At 40.4% G+C, this 18,741-nt stretch overlaps 1 long non-coding RNA gene and 1 other non-coding gene across 4 annotated transcripts; both read left to right on the top strand.

Moving 5' to 3' along the window:
• The first annotated feature begins 169 nt into the window (after positions 1-169).
• Positions 170-11,639, top strand: LOC130737860 (uncharacterized). Of its 3 annotated transcripts, none has more exons than XR_009018988.1 (3): positions 193-514; positions 1,339-1,460; positions 9,028-11,639. It is a non-coding gene; the product is annotated as an uncharacterized LOC130737860 (long non-coding RNA). The 3 variants fall into 3 exon arrangements; XR_009018987.1 differs by lacking the exon at positions 9,028-11,639 and adding an exon at positions 2,905-6,764 and having other exon boundaries at positions 194-514; XR_009018985.1 differs by lacking the exon at positions 9,028-11,639 and having other exon boundaries at positions 170-514; positions 1,339-6,764.
• TRNAM-CAU (transfer RNA methionine (anticodon CAU)) lies at positions 5,369-5,442 on the top strand. The gene has a single exon. It is a non-coding gene; the product is annotated as a tRNA-Met (tRNA).
• Positions 11,640-18,741: the final 7,102 nt, after the last annotated feature.

Genomic DNA, 18,741 nt, shown 5'->3' on the forward strand with positions numbered 1-18,741 from the left:
AAAAAACAAAGAACATAACTGTATTTAATAAATAAATATTAAAAAATTTGTTCAACAAATTAAAAAAAAAAAATCGAGAATAAATTCCCCCGTGCAAGGCACGGGTATAAAACTAGTATTTTATAATTCTCTCTTACTAAGTTCCTTATTCTATTCTTTCTCAATATAAAACTAGTATTTTATAATTCTCTCTTACTAAGTTCCTTATTCTATTCTTTCTCAATTTCTGACTCATGACCCACGGCCCCCCACTTGTTCATGAAAATATCTTCCCCAGCATATCACCTTACACTCTCGTTTCTTTTCTTTCTCCCAACGCCAGACCCATTTTCTTCTTCTCTTTCACGTTTTCTTTCTTTCTTCAGCAGACCCATTTCTGCTCCTTCTTCCTTTCTTCTCCATGGACAACCAGCCATGAGCCACCACCACCACACACAAAAGCTCCAACCATGGCCACTCCAAACAGCCATGGACACGCGAGCACCACAGCCACCGCTGGCCACCATCACCATAGGTTGCTTCTAATTAATACTATTGGCTTTTGTTTTGGTATTAAATCCTTCTAAAACAGCTCCTAACTTCTATTGTTTCTAGTTTTCCTTTACTGTGTGGCTATTTCTCTTTTAAAGATGGTTTTGCTCTTTTGATTTCAAAAGGGCTGATGGTAATAGTTTCATGTGGAGAAAAAGTTGAGTTTTGAAAAGTGTTCCTTTCCCAGAAGTGATTATAAACTTTAAAACTAGTTTTCCTCATGGTTTTTGCATTTGTCTCACTTGTGTACTATTAGTTTTGGAAGAAATATTTACCTTGACATTTAAAGAAAAGGGCCGAGAGCATCATGAGGATTTTAAGTTTGGAATTAAAACTTTTTATGAGTATATTATTTTTTGAGCTGAAAGGTTTTATAAACTATTTGGGGATCTAGTTGTGAATGTGTTTTAGGGATGAAAATTGTATGAAAATAATTTTAGGGCCTAAAATACAATATGCTTAGAAGTTTTGGGTTAAACTTGTGTTTTAAAAGTCTTTGGGGTTTGTTTGATAAATTTATAAAAGATTGAGGGTTGAAAAAGAACTTACTTTTATGTGATGACCTTTTCGTGATTATGTGCTTATCAAGGGACTAGGGTTGAATTATTTAAGAGTTGAGGAGTTGTTTGCGAAATGTGTTTTTAAGGACCTTTCTTTAAAACTCACAAATATTTTATCTTTGGACTTTAGTCCTTGAAACATAAAGTTTGTGCATTTAGCCTAAGTGAGCTAGAAAGATTGGCTAAGTTTGTTCTGGAACTTTAGATGTGACTTTAGAGGCTAAGTTTAGTATGTGAACTTGTGAAGGGTACGAAGGACGGAAGCGCTTGACGACGAAGCCAAAGAACAAACGGAAGTGAGCCAACACGAGAAAGCAAAGATATGACTGGATTTGATTTGAGTCGCAACTTAGTAAGGAAAGCGCGAAGGTTAGGGCAACTTACATATTAGCTATGATTGCATGATAGGCGTCGATCAATTCGACTTATGCTTTATCCGATATTGATTATGATGATGAGTTGTTGTTATGATGTTTTTCCATAACTTGTGATATTGTGATATTGTTGGATTTGTGCGTTTTGACGCGACTTCGGAGTGGAGATTCATTGATCTGGTGATCTTTGATATTTCGGGTTGGATGAACAACCCTAAGTAAGTTCAAATGTGGGGTTTGAGATTTAGCCATTTGTTGGGATTCTTTTAAATACTTAGACTTTCCCCGGGAAACTTCTTTTGGCGGGTTTTTGGAAACTTAGAATGATTAGACTTTCGAAAATTAGAGACTTTGGGAGACTTAGACTTTGAGAAATAAACTCATAACCTGACTAATCCAATTCGAAACGTTTTTACTAAACGAATAATTATAGGGAACCTAAAGGAGAAAATGATTGTGAAAGACGGGGAAAAGTCGACTTTTATTGTGGGTTTTGGACTTGGGGAAAGCCACTAAGGTGAGCTATGGTGATGATTGAAAGTCACCGAGTACTGTAGTACTCTTATTGTTGGGGTTGTGTTGTATTGACCGACACTAACTCTAGGTTTTGGGTGTTGGAGTTGTGTTGTATTGACCGACACTAACTCCGAGTCGTGTTGTATTGACCGACACTGACTCTGGCTTTGATTTTGGGTTTTGTTGTTGGAGCCGTGTTGTATTGACCGACACTTAGTGCTCTTGTTGTTTGGGCTGTGTTGTATTGACCGACACTAGACCCTTGTGTATTCTTGTTGGTGGAGTTGTGTTGTATTGACCGACACTTACTCCGAGTTGTGTTGTATTGACCGACACTAACTCTTGGGTTTGTTGTGAGTTTGGGTTTGAGCTAGACACTTATGTGGTGAGGACGATTCGATGTTTGGCTAACCATATTGCATCAATCGGGTGAATAACGGGAATGGTTCACCTGTGCATTTCATGGTGGATAACGGGAATGGTTCACCTTGCATTAATGATGAATAACGGGAATGGTTCATCATATGGTGAATAACGGGAATGGTTCACCAAGGATGAATAACGGGAATGGTTCATCCAGGATGAATAACGGGAATGGTTCATCCATAGTGAAGAACGGGAATGGTTCATCCATAGTGAAGAACGGGAATGCTTCACTTGTGGCGAACGGGAATGCGTCACAATCCGGATCATAATTGCATTTCACGCATACATTCATTCTGACTGGGATTGTGTGCTGTTTGATTTATTGAAGCTTCGTTAGAGCCAATAACATGCTAGGATTATCTATATGTTTATATAACAACATATATATCTATACCCCATATCACATGTTGAGTGTATATCTACTTATTTCCGTGAGTTGACCCTAGCGCCTTGGCTTTGGTTTCATGTTTGTGTTTGGGCGGTCGACCTGCTGCCAGATGTCGACGGTGGATTGGGTTTCGACGGTCTCTCCCTCGGGGGGATCAGGTTTGAGTTGGTGGATCGACATGCCCCACCGCTTGGGTGATCGATGTTGTGGGTCATCGAGCGACGTACCGGGGAAGGGTCATGGAGGACCGGACTGACGAGCGTGAACATCTGACGAAAGGAGTTCTACGACGCATGGAGCTGAGCTTCAACTTGCCAACTTTAGTTCGCAGTGGACTTGGTACTTGGAGGGTAGGTTTAGGCAGGAGTCATATTCTGTGTAGAGCTCTGATTCGTTTTGCTTTTGGGACAGGGTAGGTTCCCGACGCATGGCTTTTCGTGTGGTTCTCTTATTGAGGGATCACAGTGAGTTAGTCGGACTGTAGGGGTTCTGCTTAGGCCATTTTGAGGCCGACTTTCTACTAGTGGATTGTAGTTACAACTTTCTTACTCAAACTTCTGGGTCTGTATTTATTTGCCTAGGGCACACTACTTTGGAGTCACTGCGAGTGCGCGTGACATGGGAGTGCAGCTGAGGCTGTACATGTTTATATTTGATGTATATTGGTTAGTTTAGTGGTTGGGTTATGTCTTTACTTTCTATTGCTTTATTTAAAAGGAATCAAACGAAAAAAATTACGTGTTTTCCGCGTAGAGTTTATTTTTGGTTACTAAGGTGACACCCGGAAATCGGGGTGTTACACAAATCTACCTAACATTTCAAATGAGAATCTCCTGAAGATCACGACTACTATTTCAAAAGAAATCTTTTTGGATTGCATAGGCGTCCATTCTTGTGAGCTCAAACTATAATAATTCCCTCGGCTCAGGTTTTCACTATGCCACACTCTTTCAATGTCCAAGCCAAAGGCTTTATCCCCTAAAGTACCACTATATCCCATAGTGGTATGATCTTTCTATCAAGAGAAGATCGGGAATTGCCGCTAGGCTTTTCTTTTAGCTCTCACTCATCCCGGGCTATTCTTATTATTCTTGGCCACTAAGGAGTAGTAGTGGCTTTTGACCAAGAGAACGAGCTAGACAGAAAAGGTACCACCGAAAGAAGGTCGACCTCACCCCCTTTGGTAAACCGAAGCAGAGAAAGAGGAAGAAGCAAAGCTAGGCCATTCGATTAGGGATGTTCTCACCTGTGCGTACTATCTTTAAGAAGGAATATACAAAATAACCTTCTTCTTTTTCGCATCTCCCAAGTTCGAATGCTTTTATGCTGTTAAAAGAAATCGAATACCATTCGTGACCCAATTCAAAAACGGAGTGACTGAAGACCTCCTCCCCCTTTCCCGCAAGAGAGGACTCGTTCTGGCTTTAAAGAGCCTCTTTTTTAGCAGTCTCGCCCATAAGATAAGAGAAGATTGACCATCTCTTCTTCCAAGCTTCTTCTTGGCGTAACGAAAGAACTAGATGAGGAGAGGCCTCTGGTTTAAAATCCCTACCTTACGAGGGCGCCCTAGGCGGATTCACTTCCGACGGGTCAATCAAGCCTTTGAAACTAGTTCAAATAGTCGTCACAGTCTTCGTTCCTGCTTTCAACGTGACTTTCTTAGCTGCATCAGCTTGTAAAAGTCTCTCTCCTTCACCAGGAAAAGGGAGAGCGGACAAAGTACCAGACGATGTTGGGTTGGGTAAGAAGAGCTGACGAGAAGAGTAAGCAGACGATGTCGATAGAAGACGATTCGTGGGATCTTCCTCAAAGTCAAAGATAGATAAAAATGAACTAAACTAAACAAAGCCAGCCCATGAAATTAGATGTCGAATGAGTACGATTTCGAGCATAAAGAGAGAAGGAAAAGGAACTATTTAGCAAGAATCTAGGTTTAGCAAGATAGCTGCCAGAAAGACTGAGCTTAGGTGCATAGCGCTTAAATAAGTGGTTGAAGAGTAGCTTTCCATCCCGACAATGACTACTGACTTTCCATTTTTGGGATTTCACTTAAAAGACTGGACTTCAAGCAGCAATGAGAACAAAGGCAAGGAATTGATGCGCCAATAATCGAAGAATGGGGCAAGGCAAATTTCCAGACAATGGTAAGTGTTTGAGAAGGAGCTGTGAAAGAAGGGGCTGCTAGAGAATAGGGATCTCTTGAAGAAGAAGGGATTGCGGGGTGAACGACATTCTGTTGTACTATTCACACTAGCTGTACTAGAGTAGTTTAGTAGCGCCTTTTGAATCAAATAGGCGAACCTTTTCCGAATCCGAAAGGAAACAGCCCGCATTGCAAGCAAATAGATAGCCCCCGCCCGTTTGAGTCGTTGCGAGCCGGAAAGCGTACCGGCAGTTTGAGTCACGAAAGGGCCGCTTGCTTAATCTTGATTTTCTTATATTTATATATAGAAGAAAATCATTTTTTTATCCAATTGTTCATTCCTAGGAAGAGGAAGAAGCAGATAGAGCAAAGGCCTCCTCTTTCCGTCCACTCTTCCCGAAGTGAGCGAATTGCATGTAGAGATCCGTAGGGGCTTATAGTTTAATTGGTTGAAACGTACCGCTCATAACGGTAATATTGTAGGTTCGATCCCTACTAAGCCTACCACCCCCTTATCTTCACCCTATACAAGAAGGCAGTCGAAGTCCCCTCCACTCTTCATTTTTTTTTGGGGGAAGACATCGCGTTCCTAGTCGATTTCCCTCATTGCACTGTCCCCTTAATGCTACGAAGTGAAGCAGGCATAGAGACCAACCATAGGGTATCTATCCTGTGATCTTTCATCAACCCCGGCTCGGTATCGGTAGTCTCAGTCTTTCCCTGCCTGCCCTGGTATGAGTAGAGAGTATAAGAGGGAGTCTTATTCTACTCTAGGCTCACTCCACCCCTGTGTTGTCTTATTTCAGGAGGGACTGGATTGTTAAAAAATCCCGGACTCTGTCTTTGGGCTAAAGTCTATAGTTCTCTCCTCACTAACGGAAGTCTCTTAGTAAGTAGCATCAGCTCTTCCGGGGGAAAGCCTGACGTAAGGAGTATTCGCGGGCTATCCACAAGCATTCTCCCCCTGACCTGCCTCCCAACCTCAAGATCATCAGCGGACGACGCCTTCTTCCGAAAGTCCTCCCAAGGCTTTGCCCCAGCGAAAGAGACTGAAAAAGATCCTTATCCGATTCCTCGGGTCTTGCTGCGTCAGCTACCGTAGATAGGAGGCTTTAGCCTATAAAGAAAGCAGCTTAGTAGTAGGAAGGAAGCAAAGAAAAGTATGCCCTACATGTCAACAGGGTGGAAGTTCAAAGCATCGAAGATGAGTACATGGAAGCACCAATGAAGAAAGTCCAGAGTGCAGATATAACCTTCTCGACATAAGACATCTTGCTGGACAGGAAGAAGCATACATAAGCGGCCTCTTTATCTCACCGGTGACATCGGCGAAAGAAAGAAGGCTACCGCGGGTAGAGATCGACCTTAGGGCCTCCATCAACGTGATGCCACTGCGGGCCCTAGCCGATCTTGGAATTAAATCCTACGAGCCGGCTAAGTCAGACCAAGGTGACTATTCCGGGGTACAATGCCGACTCGCAAAGAGCCATCGGCAAGATTAGTCTCTTGTGTGTGCCAAACATGGGATCTGAAGACTGAGGTCACTTCTTATGTGATTGACGGTGACATCTCCTAAACTTCCTGCTTGGATCCACAGCGTGGTACGTTCCACCCTTCATCAATGCTTCAAATACGTTGATGAGAAGGGAGAAACTGGGTATTTGCCGACAATAAGCCCTTTTTTAAAGGAGTCTAGGCATATTGTCTGTACGGATGCGCGTCTTTACAACGACGGCCCAGCCTAGACAGTGATGGATGACGAAAGCCCGCCAACGAAAGCCGAAGCACAGGTTCGTAGACCTCTCCGAATCCCTCGAAAGCTAAGGAATTTACGGTCAACGCTATCTCAAAGAGCATGACCCTGTTGACGAAATCTCTAAACAGGGGCTGGGGGAATTACATCAACTCTCGGTAAAGATGCCACTTCCTGCATTACAGAAACCTTCTCAGGAAGAGGACCCTAATGGAGTGGAGCGACATTCGTCCTCTCAATGGAAGGTTTTTTTCCTTATCTTTCACAGGGTAGCCCGGAAGTCTTCTTCTACGCTGGAAAGAATTGTCACCGATGGTGAGATAAGAAAGAGAAAGTACAGTCCGATTGCAAAGAAGCGAAGGACTTGGGCTATGACCTTGAGGAGCCTGTCGGGCTGAAGTGAAGAACGGTCGAGGCAGAAAAGTACCCCTCGAGCCGCATCTAAGTGAAGAAGAAAGGGAAGCTTGGCTTGCCGGCCAGTAAGTCGATCTCAGAAAACATAGGCGTCGGGCTACCTGCCAACTCCGCTCCCTGCGCCTAAAACTTTGTCTGACGCTGAAAGTTCTGGAGATCTCTTCCAATTGTCTATAAACTCTGTCTCCGTCAAACAAAGAGACGAGAGTCAATTCAAGAATAGGATGTAGAGCCTGTGCCCCCTACAGAGGACGAGGTCAAGTAAATGGATCTCGTGTTGACAATCCTCGCCCTGTATTCCTAAGTGCAAGCTTCTCAAATGAAAGAGATTTGACAGTAAATGGATCTACTCAGAGAATTATTTGATGTTTTCGCTTGGAGCTACGCCGAACTAGACCAGACCGAAAGAGAAATGAGTTAGCTCAGGCTCAATCCCTTTCTAAACAGTGCAACATTACAATCATGCACATCCAGTCCAAACAAGTCAGACATTTGTTCATCACAATCAGCATTATCATATGGCATATTAGACATACATTCAATAAGCATGTTATTCAAACAATCATTCATTCAAGTCATGCATATATCAGACAATCAATTCAATCAACACATAATCCAACCAAACACATAACCAAAGTAAGCACTAAAGCTACACTCAAGCCCTTATAATGAAGGTAAACTCAGTCCTCCGCTGACCTGGATATCCAATGCATTTTAAACATAAGTTCGGAGATTCCTCGTCTTGGCGTCATTTCCTTCATGATACCTAGTGACGATCTCTTTGATTAAGTTCTCGCAATTAATCCCACAATAACATTAGTCATTCACCTAATTTAATCACCTTAACTAATTCATTACTTAATTCCTTTTCTACTATCATCTAATCTGATTTAGTCCTTACATTATTAGGTTTTACCAGCAATTATCATCCGTTAACTTAATTAAGTCTAATCAACCACAATTAGCTATATTAGTCCTAATTAATCAAGATTAGCTACTCTTAACATTATTCATTTTCCTTAATTAATCCTCTAATGATCCTAATTAAGCATGTTACTAATCTCAACTTAATTATTTTCTACCAAAACCTCATATTAATCTAGTTTAGCCTCACCTAATCATGTTCTATTATACTAATTACTACCATTAACTTAATTAAGTCTAATTAGTCACTAATTAACCATATTAACCCTAACGAGTTATGATCAGTAACAATTAACACTTTTCTTTTTCATTATAAATCTGGTTATGGTCTTAGTAACATTAAAACTATTCTAATCTATTAACTAACAATTTTCTCAATTAATATACCATTACTAGTGTTTCTTATGACTTAAGAATGCAATTTCATGACAAAACCTTAGGCCTAATTTATTCTTTCCTACTTTCAGACTTATATTATTATCATTCAACAAGTCTATAGTGCGGTTGATGCCAGAACCGTGTAGATCATCATCCTTGTGATGAACACCATGAACATCAAGGAAGTGAAAATCAATTTTTCCTTCCCCTGACTCCTAACTCTATTTCTGTACCCAGAAGGCTTATAAAGCTACCCAAGAATGATTCTAATAGTTCAGAACCGAGCTTATGCTGTCCTAGTGCCTTAGAATTGTCAAAATGTGCAGGTTTGAACTTTACTTAATCCAATTTGAAATTAGCTTACCCAGTGCCTAAATGATGAGAACCAAAGGGGGTCACTTGAAGATTGAAGTCCAAATAAGAAAATCATAAATTTTCTATTTTTTCTTTCAATTTTCGTATGTATTTTTGGGGTGAATTTTCTGATAACTTGAAATGGTGTGTGTGGTGCATTGAGCTGAATGGGGCGGGGGGGGGGGGGCATCTCTCTCTTGATACTCTTTGCTTGTGTGGAATAAATCATCAATGGTTGAATGATAAAAGGGCTGAATATGATCCAGCAAGAGACAAGAAGAATGAAGGCTATCAACACAAGAAAAGGAGTTACAAAGACAAAAGAGTTAATTGCATAAAGAGCATTGAATGCTTGGTTCCCTAACCATGACGGACAATCAAGAAGGGAGTTACAAGATGCCTTCAGCCATTGTACATGGATAAAGGGGCTGAACAAAGCTTTCATTTTCTTTTATTTTGTGTAACTTCCAGAATAGGATTCTCTTAAGAGAAATTAGACTTAATTATTTTAGGCTGATTTCTTTTCCTATAAAAGGCATTTCAACCCATTGTAATTTTCAGAACATGAATGAATTAGTATTTTTTTTCTGAGTGATTCAGATTTGTGAGAGTGATTCTCATAGTTCTTGAGTGATTCAAGAATTAGGCTTATCAAAGGTTTGCCACCACCTTTGTGTGAAGTCTTCATCTTCCATTTCACTAAAACTTCCCCTCTTTTCTGTCCATTTCCCTTCTATCACGAAATTCTTCTTCTTCTTTCTCACATTTCAGAGTTCTCGTCATCCAAAGATCAATCCTAGACGATCCATTTCAGCCCTTGCATCAACTTGGGGCGTATCATTTGGTATTCAGAGCTCCGGTTCTAGGATTTTCTATTCTTTTCTTCTCTGGAATTTTGTCTATTCTAATCTGTGTGACCCTACACAAATTTGGTGGCATAATTCTTTGTGTGAGAATTTTTGAGTGAAAAAAAAAAACAAGAGATTGTGAGAATTTTTGAGTGAAAAAAAAAAAACAAGAGATGGTCATCACACAAAAGCGAATTTGAGTTAGTGGAATCATCCATTGGAGTGTAAACATGTGAGAAGTGTGGTCAGGTTCCTTTTTTTGCTTTCACTTTTGTTTGTTCTTTATGAAAATTATGACAGGAACAAGCCCTCCTCTTGTGGGAAATAACAAATTGTTCTTGGAGGCTTTTGACAAGATGTTGAAGGAGCACAATGGGAAAATATTGAAGAGGCTTGAAGAAATAATGAGGAGAAAAGGTTATGATGATGATGCTAGAGAGGAAAGAATTAAGAAAGAAAATCTTAGCATACAACCTTTCAAAGGGAGGAATGATCCAGAAGCTTACATTCAGTGGGAGATGAAAATTGAGCAACTCTTTTCATGCCACAAATACACAGAAGAAGAAAAGGTAAATATGGCAGCCATGAAATTGAGTCATTATACCTTACTTTGGTGGGATAAAGAACAAAAAGAAAGGAAATGGTATAGAGAACCATTGGTGAATACTTGGGAGGAGATGAGAAAAATGATGAGGAAGCGTTATGCACATTCTTATTATCTTAGAGAACTCCACAATAAAAAGAAAGAGTTCTTGAGAGAAAAAGAAAGTGAAAAGAAAGAAGAATTGAGAGAAAAAGAAAAGAGAAAAAGTGAAAAGAGAGAGGATTTGAGAGTGAAAGAAAAAGAGAGTGAGAAGAAAGAGGAATTGAGGGAAAAAGAAAATGAGAGTAAAAAGAATGAAGATCTGAGGAAAGAATAAAATGAGGGTGAAAATAATAGTGATGGTCAATTGTACTCTTGCAAAAAAGTTGATTTAAATTCTAATGATCTTTCTTTGTCTAGAGGTGCTGAAATTATTTTGCAGGGTCAAGAATCATGTGATCTTACATCAACATTGAGGATTGAGCATCGTGTTGGTCTCATTCCAAGTGCACCATTAGCTACTAAGCCAACATTCATGACCAATCCTCAAGAGGGGGAGCAGGAAGTTGTTTATGTGAATCTGACTCACATGGATGATTGTTTTAGTATTGGTGATAAAGCTTGCATGCTGAGTGCGTCTTCACATGTTTTTCAGTATGTCACTAGTTTAAGAGGTTATGCATATACCCTTGGTGGAGAAATAGAGACAACTGGTTCAAATTATGCATTCAGAAGAAAATAATTTTTTAAATATCTTGATGAATATGGCTATTTGCAAAGTGTGTGGCATGCGGATAGGGATAGCTTCTTAGCTTTTGAGTTCATTGAACACGAGTGTTTTATAAGTTGGTTTGCGTTCATGAGATTAGTCTTTGATCCCGGAGGTAATCAAGAGCTAAATTCGAGGGCGAATTTTCTTGAAGAAGGAGGGAATGATGAGAACCAAAGGGGGTCACTTGAAGATTGAAGTCCAAATAAGCAAATCATAAATTTTCTATTTTTTCTTTCAATTTTCGTATGTATTTTTAGGGTGAATTTTCTGATAACTTGAAAGTGGTGTGTGTGGTGCATGGAGCTGAATTGGGGGGGGGGGGGCATCTCTCTCTTGATACTCTTTGCTTGTGTGGAATAAATCATCAATGGTTGAATGATAAAAGGGCTGAATATGATTCAGCAAGAGACAAGAAGAATGAAGGCTATCAAGACAAGAAAAGGAGTTACAAAGACAAAAGAGTTAATTGCATAAAGAGCATTGAATGCTTGGTTCCCTAACCATGAAGAACAATCAAGAAGGGAGTTACAAGATGCCTTTAGCCATTGTACATGGATAAAGGGGTTGAACAGAGCTTTAATTTTCTTTTATTTTGTGTAACTTCCAGAATAGGATTCTCTTAAGAGAAATTAGACTTAATTATTTTAGGCTGATTTCTTTTCTTATAAAAGGCATTTCAACCCATTGTAATTTTCAGAACATGAATGAATTAGTATTTTTTTTCTGAGTGATTCAGATTTGTGAGAGTGATTCTCATGTAAGATCAAGTTTTGATCTAGTAGTACAACTCTATGTTTTGATGATTACAAGTTAACCTTTTGATATGAACAATTGTGGTACTCTAACGTGTTTTTCTGAGTGTGCTATTTGCAGGCTCTGACCTCAACTCAATCTCACACAAATCAGAAGCACTGTGTATAAAGAGCAACCCAAGCAACGCTTTCGCATTCACCATGTTCAGTATGAACAGTGGAAAAGCTTCAGAAGTTCTGAAGTTATACAAACTCTGATGTGGACTCAGTCACTAGAAGTTCTGAAGATCCAGAAAGTCTGATAACCAAGAAACACTGAAGGCTCAGATGTTCTGATGGTGTAGAAGACTCTGAAGATCCAGAAGCTGATTAGTGAAGTTCTGATGTCCAGAAGCAAGATACTCTGAAGACCATGTTCTTCCCTCTGAGTTCAGAATCAGAAGAAACAATGGTCAGAGGATCTGGGCTTTCCCTCTGACTCTGATCAACCGGCTTCACAAGTTCCAATATGAAGCATTCCCCTGATCAGAAGTCTCCTAGGTTTAAAGGTCGCGTCGCTATCCAAGTACAAAAGCAACTGTACCTTCCTGACGACTTACCTAACAGTCTCAGACACAGCAGAAGCTGGATTTTCCAGAACTGCCCTCCAACGGTAGCATTTCCCATGCAACGCTCAACCCTAATCCTTGGAGTATATAAAGAGGCTGAAGACTGAAAGAAACGGCTAGAAGCATTCACATACGCGCAAGACAATCTTAAATTCTTCTAAGCTCTCTTTCATCTGAAATTCATTGAGTTTACTATTAGCTTTTTAGAAGCAAATCTCTTGTAAACAATTCTTTGATAAACAGTTTGTTTAGTTCCTTTAGGAGATCAAGGCTGATCGGATCCTAGAGAAGACTAAGAGAGTGAATCTTAGTGTGAGCTAAGTCAGTGTAATTGTTAGTCACTTGTAGGTTTCAAGTGCAGTTGTAACTCTTACCTGATTAGTGGATTGCCTTCATTCTAAGAAGGAAGAAATCACCTTAACGGGTGGACTGGAGTAGCTTGAGTGATTTATCAAGTGAACCAGGATAAAATCCTTGTGTGCTTCTCTATCTCTTATCTTTAGCACTTAAGTTCTCGAAAGATTTGTCAAAATCTTTAAGGTGGAAGTTTTATACTGAAAACGTTATTCAAACCCCCCCTTTCTACCGTTTTTCATACCTTCAATTGGTATCAGAGCGCAAGTTCTGATTACCACACCTAACATTGTTCAGTGATCCGGGCCGGTGTGAAAAACAATGGCTGCCACCACCAGTGAAACTCAAAGAGATGGTTACAATGCAAAGCCTCCTATGTTCGACGGTCAAAGGTTCGAATATTGGAAAGATAGACTGGAAAGTTTCTTTCTGGGTTTCGATGCAGATCTCTGGGATATTATTGTGGATGGCTACGAGCGTCCAGTTGATGCAGATGGCAAGAAGATCCCAAGGTTAGAGATGACTGCAGATCAAAAGAAGCTGTACTCACAACATCACAAAGCAAGAGCAATTCTTCTAAGTGCTATTTCCTATGAAGAGTACCAGAAGATTACAGATCGTGAGTTTGCGAAAGGCATTTTCGAATCTCTGAAGATGTCTCATGAAGGAAACAAGAAAGTCAAAGAATCAAAGGCATTGTCTTTGATCCAAAAGTATGAATCCTTCATCATGGAGCCAAATGAGTCCATTGAAGAAATGTTCTCCAGATTTCAGTTGCTTGTAGCTGGCATACGACCTCTCAACAAGAGCTACACAACAAAAGATCATGTCATAAGGGTCATCAGGTGTCTTCCTGAAAGTTGGATGCCTTTAGTGACTTCAATAGAGCTCACGAGAGACGTTGAGAATATGAGTTTAGAAGAACTCATCAGCATTTTGAAATGCCATGAGCTGAAGCGCTCAGAGATGCAAGATCTGAGGAAAAAGTCCATAGCCTTGAAATCCAAATCTGAAAAGGCTAAGGTTGAGAAGTCAAAAGCTCTTCAAGCTGAAGAAGAGGAATCTGAAGAAGCATCAGAAGATTCTGATGAAGATGAGCTGACTCTGATCTCCAAGAGACTCAATCGCATCTGGAAGCACAGGCAGAGCAAATACAAAGGCTCTGGAAAGGCAAAAGGAAAGTCTGAATCCTCAGGTCATAAGAAGTCCTCGCTTAAGGAAGTCACATGCTTTGAGTGCAAAGAATCAGGGCACTACAAAAGTGACTGTCCAAGATTGAAGAAGGACAAGAAGCCAAAGAAGCACTTCAAGACGAAGAAGAGTCTGATGGTGACATTTGATGAATCAGAGTCAGAGGATGTTGACTCTGATGGTGAAGTCCAAGGACTCATGGCTATTGTCAAAGACAAGGAAGCAGAGTCAAAGAGAGTTGTTGACTCTGACTCAGAATCAGAAGGAAATCCTAACTCAGACGATGAAAATGAGGTATTCGCTTCTTTCTCTACCTCTGAACTGAAACATGCATTGTCTGATATTATGGATAAGTATAACTCCTTATTGTCTAAGCATAAGAAGCTGAAAAAGAACTTATCTGCTGTTTCCAAGACTCCTTCTGAACATGAGAAAATTATTTCTGATTTGAAAAATGATAATCATGCCTTGATCAATTCTAACTCTGTGCTTAAGAACCAGATTGCTAAGTTAGAAGAAATTGTTGCCTGTGATGCCTCTGATTGTAGAAATGAATCTAAATATGAAAAGTCTTTTCAAAGATTCCTAGCTAAAAGCGTGGATAGAAGCTTAATGGCTTCAATGATCTATGGCGTAAGCAGAAATGGAATGCATGGCATTGGCTATTCTAAACCAATTAGAAATGAGCCCTCTGTGTCTAAAGCTAAATCCTTGTATGAATGCTTTGTTCCCTCTGGTACCATATTGCCTGATCCTGTACCTGCTAAAGTTGCTAAAAACCCTCTTAAAAAGGGATCCTTCTCTATGACTAAATATCATGCAAATATTCCTTTAAAATATCATGTTGAGACACCCAAGGTGATCAGAACCTCTGGGGTAACTAACAAGAAAGGACCCAGAAAGTGGGTACCTAAGGACAAGATTATCTATGTTGCAGATATCCTTGATAGCTCCACTGAAACACCAATCATGGTATCTGGACAGTGGATGCTCGCGTCACATGACGGGAGAAAGGCGTATGTTCCGAGAGCTGAAACTTAAGCCTGGAGGCGAAGTTGGCTTTGGAGGAAATGAAAAGGGTAAAATTGTTGGTACTGGTACTATTTGTGTAGATAGTAGTCCATGCATTGATAATGTGTTATTGGTAGACGGCTTAACACATAACTTATTGTCTATAAGTCAATTAGCTGACAAGGGTTATGATGTTATATTCAATCAAAAGTCCTGCCGGGCTGTAAGTCAAATCGATGGCTCTGTTCTGTTTAACAGCAAGAGGAAGAACAACATTTATAAGATCAGATTATCTGAGTTGGAGGCTCAGAATGTGAAGTGCCTTCTGTCTGTTAATGAAGAGCAGTGGGTATGGCATAGACGGTTAGGGCATGCCAGTATGAGAAAGATTTCTCAGCTGAGCAAGCTAAACCTTGTCAGGGGCTTACCCAATCTGAAGTTCGCTTCAGACGCTCTTTGTGAAGCATGTCAGAAAGGCAAATTCACAAAAGTCCCTTTCAAGGCAAAGAATGTTGTCTCAACCTCAAGGCCGTTAGAACTTCTGCATATCGACCTTTTTGGACTAGTGAAAACTGAGTCTATAGGTGGCAAGAGATATGGGATGGTTATCGTTGATGACTATAGCCGCTGGACATGGGTAAAGTTTCTAACCCGCAAGGATGAGTCTCATGCTGTGTTCTCTACCTTCATTGCTCAAGTGCAAAACGAGAAGGCTTGTAGGATTGTGCGTGTCAGAAGTGACCATGGTGGAGAGTTTGAGAATGACAAGTTTGAGAGTCTGTTTGATTCCTATGGAATTGCACATGATTTCTCTTGTCCCGGAACTCCTCAACAAAACGGTGTTGTTGAGAGGAAGAACAGAACTCTTCAGGAGATGGCTAGAACCATGCTCCAAGAAACTGGCATGGCTAAGCACTTTTGGGCAGAGGCAGTAAATACAGCATGTTACATTCAGAACAGAATCTCTGTGAGACCAATTCTGAATAAGACTCCTTATGAATTGTGGAAGAACATAAAACCCAACATTTCTTATTTTCATCCTTTTGGCTGTGTTTGTTATGTTCTCAATACTAAGGATAGATTGCATAAATTTGATGCTAAGTCTTCTAAGTGTCTATTACTCGGTTATTCTGAGAGATCTAAAGGTTTTAGATTTTATAATACTGATGCTAAGACTATTGAAGAATCTATTCATGTTAGATTTGACGATAAGCTTGACTCTGACCAGTCAAAGCTAGTTGAAAAGTTTGCAGATTTAAGCATTAATGTCTCTGACAAAGGCAAAGCTCCAGAGGAAGCTGAGCCAGAGGAAGATGAACCAGAGGAAGAAGCTGGTCCCTCTAACTCACAAACTCTGAAGAAGAGCAGAATCACTGCAGCTCACCCTAAGGAATTGATTTTGGGCAACAAAGACGAACCAGTCAGAACCAGATCTGCCTTCAGACCCTCTGAAGAGACCTTGCTCAGTCTGAAAGGATTGGTGTCCTTAATTGAACCCAAGTCCATAGATGAAGCTCTTCAGGACAAGGATTGGATTCTGGCCATGGAAGAAGAATTGAATCAATTCTCCAAGAACGATGTTTGGAGCTTAGTGAAGAAGCCTGAGAGTGTCCATGTTATTGGAACGAAATGGGTATTCAGAAACAAGCTGAATGAGAAAGGAGATGTAGTCAGAAACAAGGCAAGGCTAGTTGCTCAAGGCTACAGCCAGCAGGAAGGAATAGACTACACTGAAACATTTGCTCCAGTAGCAAGACTGGAGGCAATCAGACTGTTGATCTCTTTCTCAGTAAATCACAACATAGTTCTACATCAGATGGACGTAAAGAGTGCCTTCCTAAATGGTTATATCTCAGAGGAAGTCTATGTTCATCAACCCCCAGGTTTTGAAGATGAGAAGAAACCAGACCATGTGTTCAAATTGAAGAAGTCACTCTACGGTCTGAAGCAAGCTCCCAGAGCATGGTATGAGAGACTTAGCTCATTCCTTCTGGAGAATGAGTTTGTAAGGGGTAAAGTAGATACAACTCTTTTTTGCAAGACTTATAAAGATGATATCTTAATTGTGCAAATTTATGTTGATGATATTATATTTGGTTCTGCTAATCAATCCCTATGCAAAGAATTTTCTGAGATGATGCAGGCTGAATTTGAGATGAGAATGATGGGAGAATTAAAGTACTTTCTGGGAATACAAGTTCATCAAACACCAGAAGGAACATATATCCATCAGAGCAAGTACACTAAAGAACTTCTGAAGAAGTTCAATATGCTGGAATCTACAGTGGCCAAGACTCCAATGCATCCTACATGCATTCTGGAGAAAGAAGATAAAAGTGGTAAAGTATGTCAGAAGCTCTATCGTGGCATGATAGGTTCACTTCTATACTTAACTGCATCTAGGCCAGACATACTATTTAGTGTTCATTTATGTGCTCGTTTCCAATCAGATCCAAGGGAAACCCACTTAACTGCTGTTAAGAGGATCCTAAGGTATCTGAAAGGCACCACTAACCTTGGCTTGATGTATAAGAAAACATCAGAGTATAAGCTTTCAGGTTACTGTGATGCTGATTATGTTGGAGATAGAACAGAGAGAAAAAGTACTTCCGGAAATTGTCAATTTCTGGGAAGCAATCTAGTCTCATGGGCAAGCAAGAGGCAATCAACCATTGCACTATCAACTGCAGAGGCAGAATATATCTCAGCAGCAATATGCAGCACTCAGATGCTCTGGATGAAACATCAGCTGGAGGATTATCAGATCCTTGAGAGCAATATCCCAATCTATTGTGATAACACTGCTGCAATCTCATTGAGTAAGAATCCTATCCTGCATTCAAGGGCAAAGCACATTGAGGTAAAGTATCACTTTATTAGAGATTATGTACAGAAGGGCGTACTTCTTCTGCAGTTTGTTGATACTGACCATCAATGGGCAGACATCTACAAAGCCCTTAGCAGAGGATAGATTTAATTTTATTCTGAAAAATCTAAACATGGACTTTTGTCCAGAGTGAAGATGGATCAGAACCTCTGACTATGATACTTCTTGATCAGAAGATGTCTAGTCCAGAAGGTAACTCAATCAGAGTGTGTGTACCCACTGGTACTGACTCTGAAGCTGAGACAGCAACATGTGTGTCAGTATTTCTGATGCATAGTTCCTTGTGCCCGTGTGACAGTCTGTTATGATTGCGTGTAGATGTGCTTCTCTCCTGTGTGTGATTTGTGTATTTACTGTTACTATCTATCTTTAATTTTCAACCGTTGATCTTAAATTGCTTTTTGAATCAACAACGGTTATTTGTCAAAACCCACTATACACACACGATCTCTTTCACTTCCGGTTTTTACTCTCGCTCTCTCTGCTTTTCAAAAACCGCTTATCCTCGATTTCTCTCTCGATCTCTCTTCATCTTTCAACCTTCATCTTCTACCTCAAACCTTCAACCGCTTCAAAAATGGTGAGTCAAACCAGAAGATCTACTGCAGATGCACCCCAGTTCCCTCACATGGTAGTTGGTCTAGCAACGGGTCAAAGGGGCCCTGAGAATCCGACACAAGATCAAGGTCAAGCTCAAGAGCAGATTGTTCCAATTGCAGAACGGGGCTGTGCCGTTCACTGCGTATATGCTCCTGCGGAACTTCAAGTCCTGACAGAATGGAGATTCGACCTCGACAACCTGGCTACAAATGGGTATGATCTTCGTCCTGAAGTCCAAGTTCAAGGTTGGGGAAATTACTTCAACAGACTTCGAGGACCGGTGTATGATAGACTGGTCAAGGAATTCTGGAAGCACGCCGACTGCGATGATACTCAGGTGGTATCTCACATTCTTGGAAGAAAGATCATCATCA

This window comes from Lotus japonicus, chromosome 2, assembly GCF_012489685.1.
Source record: "Lotus japonicus ecotype B-129 chromosome 2, LjGifu_v1.2".
Lineage (NCBI taxonomy): Eukaryota > Viridiplantae > Streptophyta > Magnoliopsida > Fabales > Fabaceae > Lotus > Lotus japonicus.